Here is a 10,527-nt window from a genome sequence, read left to right as displayed (position 1 = left end):
GCTTCAGTTCTTTTTTGATCCAGCATCTACTTATTCCTATGTGTCCTCCTATTTTGCTTCATATTTAGTTGTGCCTTGTGATTCTCTAAGTTCTTCTGTGTGTGTATCTACACCGGTGGAAAACTCTGTTATAGTAGATCATGTCTATCATTCGTGTGTGGTTACTATTGATAGTCTTGAGACTATTGTGGATCTTCTACTTCTTGATATGGTAGATTTTGATGACATCTTGGGTATGGATTGGCCATCACCTTATCATGCTATATTGGATTGCCATGCCAAGACAGTGACCCTAGCCATGTCGGGGTTACCTCGGATAGAGTGGAAAGGAACTTCTGGACATTCTGCCAGCAAGGTTATTTCTTATATGAAAGCTCGTCGTATGGGCGAGAAAGGGTGTCGAGCCTATTTGGCTTATATTCGCGATCCCATCGCGGATGTTCCTTCTATGGATTCAGTACCAGTGGTTCGTGAATTTCCAGAAATATTTCCTGCAGATTTGCCGGGAATGCCACCCGACAGAGATATTGACTTCTGTATTGATTTGGCTTCGGGCACTCAACCCATTTCTATCCCACCATATCGTATGGCCCCGACGGATTTGAAAGAATTGAATGAGCAGTTACAAGACTTGCTTGATCAAGGATTCATTAGACCCAATGTCTCACCCTGGGGTGCACCAGTATTATTTGAAAAGAAGAAAGATGGTTCAATGCGAACGTATATAGATTATCGGTAGTTGAACAAGGCTACTATCAAGAACAAGTATCCCTTACCAAGAATTGATGACTTATTTGATCAACTTTAGGGTGCCAAGGTATTTTCGAAGATCGATTTGAGGTATGGTTACCATCAGTTGAAGATTAGGGCATCTGATGTCCCTAAGACAGCTTTTCGGACTCGATATGGGCATTACGAATTCCCAGTGATGTCATTTGGGTTTGACAAATGCCCCAACATCATTTATGGATATGATGAATTGGGTGTTCAAGCCATATTTGGATTCTTTTGTGGTTGTATTCATTGATGATATCTTGATTTACTCCAGTAGTCGAGATGAGCATGAGCAACATCTTCGGAGTGTGCTTCAGACTTTGAAAAATAATCATTTATATGCTAAATTCTCAAAATGCGAGTTTTGGTTAAGCTCAATTGCCTTTTTAGGGCATGTTGTATCAGCAAAAGGCATAAAGGTGGACCTTAAGAATATTGAGGCTGTTCAGAATTCGCCTAGGCCTACTTCAGTTACATAGATCCAGAGTTTCCTAGGTTTAGCAGGTTACTATCGTCGGTTCGTGGAAGGGCTTTCATCTATAGCAAGCTCATTGACCAGACTGACCCAGAAAGGTGTCCCATTCAGATGGTCAGACGAGCGTGAGTTGAGCTTTCAGAAGCTCAAGACCGCGTTGACTATGACGCAAGTATTGGTATTACCCACAAGTTCAGGATCGTATACAGTAAAATGTGATGCATCTCACATTGGGCTTGGTGCAGTATTAATGCAAGATGGCAGGGTGATTGCATATGTGTCGCGGCAGTTGAAAGTTCACGAGAAGAATTATCCTGTTCATGACTTAGAATTGGCAGCCATTGTTCATCCGCTGAAGATTTAGAGGTATTATCTCTACTGTGTCTCGTGTGAGGTATTTACTGATCAACGTAACCTTCGGTATCTGTTCAAATTAAAAGATCTTAATTTGAGGCAGAGAAGATGATTGGAATTGTTGAAAGACTATGATATCACCATTTTGTATCACCCCGGAAAGGCCAATGTGGTGGCCGATGCTTTGAGCAGAAACGTTGTGAGTATGGGCAGTCTTGCATATATTCCGGTTGGTGCGAGTCCGTTAACTGCAGATGTTCAGACCTTGGCTAATCAGTTTATGAGGTTAGATGTTTCAGAACCCAATCGGGTTCTAGCTTGCACAGTCGCTCGGTCTTCTTTATATGGGCGCATCAGAGAGCGAAAGTATGATGATCCTCATTTACTTGTATTTAAGGACACGGTGCGTCACGGTGATGCCAAATAGGTTGCTGTAGGGAAAGATGGAGTTCTATGAATGTAGGGTCGTATTTGTGTGCCTAATATTGACGGGCTTCATGAATTAATTCTTGAAGAGGCACACAGTTTTAGGTATTCTATTCATCCAGGTACCACCAAAAAAATTAAGATTTGCGGCAACATTAGTGATGGAGGAGAATGAAAAAGGATATAGTTGCATATGTAGCTCAGTGTCTGAATTGTCAGCAAGTTAAGTACGAGCATCAGAGACCTAGTGGTTTGCTTCAGAAGTTAGAAATTCCTAAGTGGAAATGGGAGCGTATTACTATGGATTTTGTTGTTAGACTCCCACGGACTCAGAGAAAATTTGACGCACTTTGGGTCATTGTGGACAAGTTGACCAAGTCAGTACATTTCATTCCAGTGGTAGTTACCTAGTCTTCAGAAAGGTTAGCTGGAATTTATATTCGTGAGATTGTCCGCCTTCACGGTGTGCCTGTGTCTATTATTTCAGATCGAGGAAAGCAATTTACCTCACACTCTGGAGGGCTGTACAACGTGAGTTAGGCACGCGGGTTGAGTTGAGTACAACATTTCATCCATTGACAGACGGACAGTCAGAGCGCACCATTCAGATATTGGAAGATATGCTTCACGCTTGTGTTATAGACTTTGGAGGTTTTTGGGATCAATTTTTGCCACTTGCGGAGTTTGCTTATAATAATAGCTACCAGTCGAGCATTCAGATAGCTCCATATGAGGCATTATACGGAAGGCGATGTCGTTCGCCAGTTGGCTGGTTCGAATCGGGAGAGGCTCGATTGTTGGGTACCGATTTGGTACAGAATGCCTTGGATAAGGTCAAGGTTATTCAAGATCGACTTCGCACAGCTCAGTCGAGGCAAAAGAGTTATGCCGACCTTAAAGATCATGATCTTGCATTCATGGTTGGAAAAAGAATATTGCTCCGATTTTCAGCTATGAAAGGTGTAATGAGGTTTGGAAAGAAGGGCAAGTTGAGCCCTAGGTATACTGGACCCTTTGAAATTCTTGAAAGGGTGGGTGAAGTAGCCTACATGCTTGCTTTGCCACCTAGTTTATCAGCGGTTCATTCCGTGTTCCATGTGTCTATGCTCCGAAAATATCATGGTGATCCGTCCCATGTTTTAGATTTCAGCTCAGTCCAATTGGACAAATATTTGACTTACGAGGAGGAGCCAGTGGCTATTCTAGCTCGGCAGGTCTGGCATTTGAGGTCTAAGAGTTATCCTTCAGTTCGAGTGTAATGGATAGGTCAGCCGGTAGAGGCATCTACCTGGGAGTCCGAGTCGTACATGCAGAGTAAATATCCACACCTTTTCTCCAGCTCGGGTACTTTTTCTAACTCCGTTCGAGGACGAACGTTTGTTTTAGAGGTGAAGAATGTGATGATCCAAAGTGTCATCTTTAAATTTAATAAGTAATTCTGTGTTCTAAGACCTCAAAAAGCACTACTTATCATTCCTCGACTTGCATGCGCAGTCCGTATAATTTTCCGGAAAGTTTTTGTGTGAAAAATGGATTAAAATGTGAAATAGAGCTTTAAAACTCAACTGAGTTGACTTTGGTCAATATTTTGAGCAAAAGGACTCAGATCAGTGTTTTAATAGTTCCATAAGGTCCGTATCGTGATTTGGGACTTGGGCGTATGCCTGGAATCGAATTCCGAGGTCCCTAGCCCGAGATATGGAATTTTGATGAAAAATTAAAAGTTTGAAAGTTTAATAATTTTTAAGAATTAACTAATGTTAGATTTATTGACATCGGGTCCGTATTTTGGTTCCGGAGCCCGGTATAGGTCCACTATAATATTTATGACTTGTTTGCCGAATTTGATGAGAAACAGAGTTGATTTGACGTGATTCAAGCATCCGGTTGTAAAAATATAAGTTTTAAAAGTTTTCATGAAAATTTCATTCGATTTGGTGTTCAATTCGTAGTTCTAGCTGTTATTTTGGCGATTTGATCGTGCGAGTAAGTTCGTATGATGTTTTAGGACTTGTGTGCATGTTTGTTTTGGAGCCTCGAGGACTCGGGCGAGTTTCGAATAGGCTACGGGTGTTTTGAAACTTTGGAAAAGTCTGGTATTTCCAGTTCTGGTTTCCTTAATCGTGATCGCGTGGCTTTATCCGCGATCGCGAAGGCTTGTTGAGCACTGATGGAAATTTGTACTATGCGATCACATAGTATTATACGCGATCGCATAGTTGGAGAAGCTAAGGCATCGCGAACGCGTGGGCAAAGCCGCATTCACGATGAAGGAATGAGGCAGAAGCTGAAGCACAAATTTTGTGCTATGCGATCGCACAAGGTAGTCCGCGATCGCGGAAGGCTGAGAAGTTGTGCTTCGCGTTTGCTAGAGCACTGACACGTTCACGTAGAGCAAAAGCTGGGCAGAGAAGATGATTGGAATTGTTGAAAGACTATGATATCACCATTTTGTATCACCCCGGAAAGGCCAATGTGGTGGCCGATGCTTTGAGTAGAAAGGTTGTGAGTATGGGCAGTCTTGCATATATTCCGGTTGGTGCGAGTCCGTTAACTGCAGATGTTCAGACCTTGGTTAATCAGTTTATGAGGTTAGATGTTTCAGAACCCAATCGGGTTCTAGCTTGCATAGTCGCTCGGTCTTCTTTATATGGGCGCATCAGAGAGCGGAAGTATGATGATCCTCATTTACTTGTATTTAAGGACACGGTGCGTCACGGTGATGCCAAATAGGTTGCTGTAGGGAAAGATGGAGTTCTGTGAATGTAGGGTCGTATTTGTGTGTCTAATATTGACGGGCTTCATGAATTAATTCGTGAAGAGGCACACCGTTCCAGGTATTCTATTCATCCAGGTACCACCAAAAAAATCAAAATTTGCGGCAACATTATTGATGGAGGAGAATGAAAAAGGATATAGTTACATATGTAGCTCAGTGTCTGAATTGTCAGCAAGTTAAGTATGAGCATCAGAGACCTGGTGGTTTGCTTCAGAAGTTATAAATTCCTGAGTGGAAATGGGAGCGTATCACTATGGATTTTGTTGTTGGACTCCCACGGACTCAGAGAAAATTTGACGCACTTTGGGTCATTGTGGACAGGTTGACCAAGTCAGTACATTTCATTCCAGTGGCAGTTACCTAGTCTTCAGAAAGGTTAGCTGGAATTTATATTCGTGAGATTGTCCGCCTTCACGGTGTGCCCGTGTCTATTATTTCAGATCGATGTAAGCAATTTACCTCACACTTCTGGAAGGCTGTACAGCATGAGTTAGGCACGCGGGTTGAGTTGAGTACAACATTTCATCCACAGACAGACGGACAGTCAGAGCGCACCATTCAGATATTGGAAGATATGCTTCACGCTTGTGTTATAGAATTTGGAGGTTTTTGGGATCAATTTTTGCCACTTGCGGAGTTTGCTAATAATAATAGCTACCAGTCAAGCATTCAGATAGCTCCATATGAGGCATTATACGGAAGGCGATGTCGTTCGCCAGTTGGCTGGTTCGAATCGGGAGAGGCTCGATTGTTGGGTACCGATTTGGTACAGAATGCCTTGGATAAGGTCAAGGTTATTCAAGATCGACTTCGCACAGCTCAGTCGAGGCAAAAGAGTTATGCCGACCTTAAAGATCGTGATCTTGCATTCATGGTTGGAAAAAGAATATTGCTCCGATTTTCAGCTATGAAAGGTGTAATGAGGTTTGGAAAGAAGGGCAAGTTGAGCCCTAGGTATACTGGACCCTTTGAAATTCTTGAAAGGGTGGGTGAAGTAGCCTACATGCTTGCTTTGCCACCTAGTTTATCAGCGGTTCATTCCGTGTTCCATGTGTCTATACTCCGAAAATATCATGGTGATCCGTCCCATGTTTTAGATTTCAGCTCAGTCCAATTGGACAAATATTTGACTTACGATGAGGAGCCAGTGGCTATTCTAGCTCGGCAGGTCTAGCATTTGAGGTCTAAGAGTTATCCTTCAGTTCGAGTGCAATGGAGAGGTCAGCCGGTAGAGGCATCTACCTGGGAGTCCGAGTCGTACATGCAGAGTAAATATCCACACCTTTTCTCCAGCTCGGGTACTTTTTCTAACTCCGTTCGAGGACGAACGTTTGTTTTAGAGGTGGAGAATGTGATGACTCAAAGTGTCATCTTTAAATTTAATAAGTAATTTTGTGTTCTAAGACCTCAAAAAGCACTACTTATCATTCCTCGACTTGCATGCGCAGTCCGTATAATTTTCCGGAAAGTTTTTGTGTGAAAAATGGATTAAAATGTGAAATAGAGCTTTAAAACTCAATTGAGTTGACTTTGGTCAACATTTTGAGCAAAAGGACTCAGATCAGTGTTTTGATAGTTCCAGAAGGTCCGTATCGTGATTTGGGACTTGGGCGTATGCCTGGAATCGAATTCCGAGGTCCCTAGCCCGAGATATGGAATTTTGATAAAAAATTAAAAGTTTGAAAGCTTAATAATTTTTAAGAATTAACTAATGTTAGATTTATTGACATCGGGTCCGTATTTTAGTTTCGGAGCCCGGTATAGGTCCACTATAATATTTATGATTTGTTTGCCGAATTTGATGAGAAACGGAGTTTATTTGACGTGATTCAAACATCCGGTTGTGAAAATATAAGTTTTAAAAGTTTTCATGAAAATTTCATTCGATTTGGTGTTCAATTCGTAGTTCTAGGTATTATTTTGGCGATTTGATCGCGGGAGAAAGTTCGTATGATGTTATAGGACTTGTGTGCATGTTTGTTTTGGAGCCTCGAGGGCGCGGGCGAGTTTCGAATAGGCTACGGGTGTTTTGAAACTTTGGAAAAGTCTGGTATTTCCAGTTCTGGTTTCCTTAATCGTGATCGCGTGGCTTTATCCGCGATCGCGAAGGCTTGTTGAGCACTGATGGAAATTTGTACTATGCGATCGCATAGTATTATACGCGATCGCATAGTTGGAGAAGCTAAGGCATCGCGAACGCGTGGGCAAAGCCGCATTCACGATGAAGGAATGAGGCAGAAGCTGAAGCACAAATTTTGTGCTATGCGATCGCACAAGGTAGTCCGCAATCGCAGAAGGCTGAGAAGTTGTACTTCGCGTTCGCGAGAGCACTGACACGTTCACGTAGAGCAAAAGCTGGGCAGCCTAAAAATGTGCTTCGCGATCGCGAAGCATTGTACGCGATCGCATAGGGTAAAAATATGGGCATACAGAACTTAAGTTTTGGAAATGGGATTTCGACCCATTTTCTACCATTTTCGATTTTGAGCTCGGGTAAGACGATTTTTGGGCGATTTTTACGGGTAAACATTGGGGTAAGTGTTCTTTATCCTATATTGATTATATTTCATGATTCCATACTCATTTATATCATGAATCCGTGAATTTATGGAAGAAACATCAGATTTTTTATAAAATCTTCCGAAAATATAAAATGAAGATTTGAAAGCCAATCCGATGTCGGAATTCGATAATTTTTATATGGTTGAACTCGTATCGAAACGGGTATTCGAATTTCGTGAGTTTTTCTGGGATTCAAAATGTGGGTCCCACTGTCGAATATTAAAATGAATTTCGGATTTTATTCGAAAAATTAGTAAATTCATATTGAATTAATTCCTATGATTCGTATTGAGTATATCAAATTATTTGTGAATAGATTTGAAGCTTTTGGAGACAAATTTAAAAGGAAAAGTTGTGGTCGAGTAATTGATTGAAATTGCAAAGCGAGGTAAGTGTCGTGGTTAACCTTGACTTGAGGGAATAGAACCCTTAAATTATTTGTTATGTGAAATGCATATGAATGATGTATAGGCGAGGTGATGAGTGTTTATACGTCATTAAATTAATTGTTTGCATAATTATTTAAAAATTCTAAATTTGTTTTAATAGATGAATTAATTATTATGATAATTGTTTCTCTCCTATTCTTTGTCAAATATTAATTCTTGAATTCCTGTAATAATTGCTACGTGCTGATTTGATTTATGTGCACTAATTGCCACTTGACATTTAGCATATTAAATATAAACTGCCTAGTAATAGCATTCATCTAGTCGTCTGAAACCGTCCATGTTGTCTAAGAATTCGTGACCTTCCCTTCAAAACTTATGGATTTGTTGTATCTGAGTATAGCCGAAATAGGGTTTAGGATTTATTTCGATTTATTCCACTTGCCCCATTAAATAACAAATTTAATTTGTAATGCTATTCTCTTTATTTAACCGGTAATACATTGATAATTATTCGTATACTTTCCGGTAAGTTTTGCTAATAACTAAAAGTATTAAGCAAATGACTCCTAATACGTTTTAATATAGATTCGAAACAAAATAAGAAATGTGGATAAGGATATGTTCTGGTTTACTTATAAGAATTGTTGACAAAATAATACTCAAATCAAAATAATATACGAGCTTAATAAGTTTTGGCTTGTGAAGATAAAAGAACAAAGAAATGGAGGTGTTTAAAAAATAGTATTTGTTAAGAATCAAGTGAATATACACGTTAGAATCAATTATTTAAATAAACAAAAATGAATTCTTTATAATAATTATATTATGTTGAAGTCGTGGCAAAATAGATAAAAGAAAATGATTATCCATCCATATTATCCATTAAAAATGGGTTGGATAATGAACTTTTTAAAAATAGGTCAAATATGGATAATAACCACATTATCCACTTAGAAATAACTATTGTGTTTAACTTTTACATTTATAAAGTCTCAAATTGGGGTTTCTCAAGTTGGGGTCTAGGAATTCTCCCAAAAGTGATCATATTCAAAAAACCATGGATAATATGGATTCTATATTATTCACCGGTTAACCCATTTGTTATCCGTATTAAATATGTGTTGGATTAGTTAATTTATCCATTTTTGCATTATTCATTCTCGACCCGTCCCATATTCGACCCGCCCGTTTGCCACCCTTATTATGTTCTAAACAACGATCATAAATGTATTCCAGATCTATTTTCGTTGTGAATTGGACATAGATTCTTTATATTTTCTGAAATAAAATTTACATATTTAGAAACTACATAAAAAGTACTACTATAAATTACAAATTCAGATTATTTAAAAATATTTACAAAATATATGATCAAAGAAAAATCTTATTTGACTCTCCGAATAATTAAAAAAGTTCATTACTTTTTTAACGAGAGGGGGTATATACACTAGAGAGGTTACAACGACTCAGAAAATCTGCACAAATTACACGATACAAGAGTCAAAATATCCATACTGCCACAAATCAAAATTCTAGAAGGAGAAAAAAAAATAAAAAATCATACACCTTCCTTGTTGGAATTAATACAAGATACCAAAAATCAATACTGAATCAGAATTTAACAAAAATATCATACACATCCCTCATTCAGACTCGACATATATATAGATACAAAAAATCAATTTTCTTCAATATACATTCCTAATTCCCTATGATATTTCATCAAATTTTTACATCAAAAGCAGATACATATGGAGAATACACCAATCTGTTCAACATCTCAGAAAACAAGTTCATTCCAATTTCAAAAGACACAAAAGCATCAATACAAGCATACTCCACTTGTTCATACGACAATTCCTCAGTATCCCATTGACTCAACGTAACTTTCAACGGCTTCTCCATCACTTTACCAAGAACTTCATACGCCATTCTCTTCAATCCCATTCTCTTCAACCCCATTATTCCATACTCAGGCTCAAATTTACGTACAACCAATGCTAACTGGTACAAATCCACTGAATTCGCTACGAACAACCCGTGATCTTGGAACAATTTGTAAGCGTCGCCCTGAATACCAACACCAACGAACGTGAAGTTAGGGTTTGCGAGAAAAGCGCGGAGAGAATTCGGGATGTAATCTGCGTGAAGAAGTTGAAATAGAAGGCAACGACGGCCGACGCAGAGCTGAAGGAGCGCTATTTTGGAGTGGTTTTTATCAGTGGCGTTAATACAGGCGAGCCACTCAATGTCTAGACCAATAAGGAGCTTGTTTAGTCTACGCCGGTGAATGTGGATTGTTTGCCCAATCCACTTATCAACGTCGGCGGCTTTTTTTGTAACTGTTACTTTGATTTGGTTTTCATAGAAAGAAACACTAGTGCAGAATAACGTTCGGGAGATTATTTCGGCCATGGTTTGGAAGAGAGAAAACTGATATGGTGAAATTCTTTTGGATTGAAATTTTATTGTGAATTTGTATTATAGGAAGGAAAGATGCGGTATATAAATAGAGTTTGATACGAGTTTGCCTTTGTTGAGTAGGATTGGGAGAGAAGAGGAGCTTTTTTGTTCCTTAACTAGTTCTGTTTCGGTGAGCACCAAATAATGTAAATTTTTCTTATATTATTTTAATTATTATCTTGCCCCCCCCCCCACAAACCTCGGGGATAAAAGAGCCAATCAATCCAATGAGTACTAGTGCTTATCCTCTTACCACGGATGCTATTTTAAGTTATTTAATTAAAGTAGCTTCTTTACTTTTT

This window comes from Nicotiana tomentosiformis, chromosome 8 (assembly GCF_000390325.3).
Source record: "Nicotiana tomentosiformis chromosome 8, ASM39032v3, whole genome shotgun sequence".
Taxonomy (NCBI): Eukaryota; Viridiplantae; Streptophyta; class Magnoliopsida; order Solanales; family Solanaceae; genus Nicotiana; species Nicotiana tomentosiformis.
Note: the sequence above shows the minus strand (reverse complement) of the source record.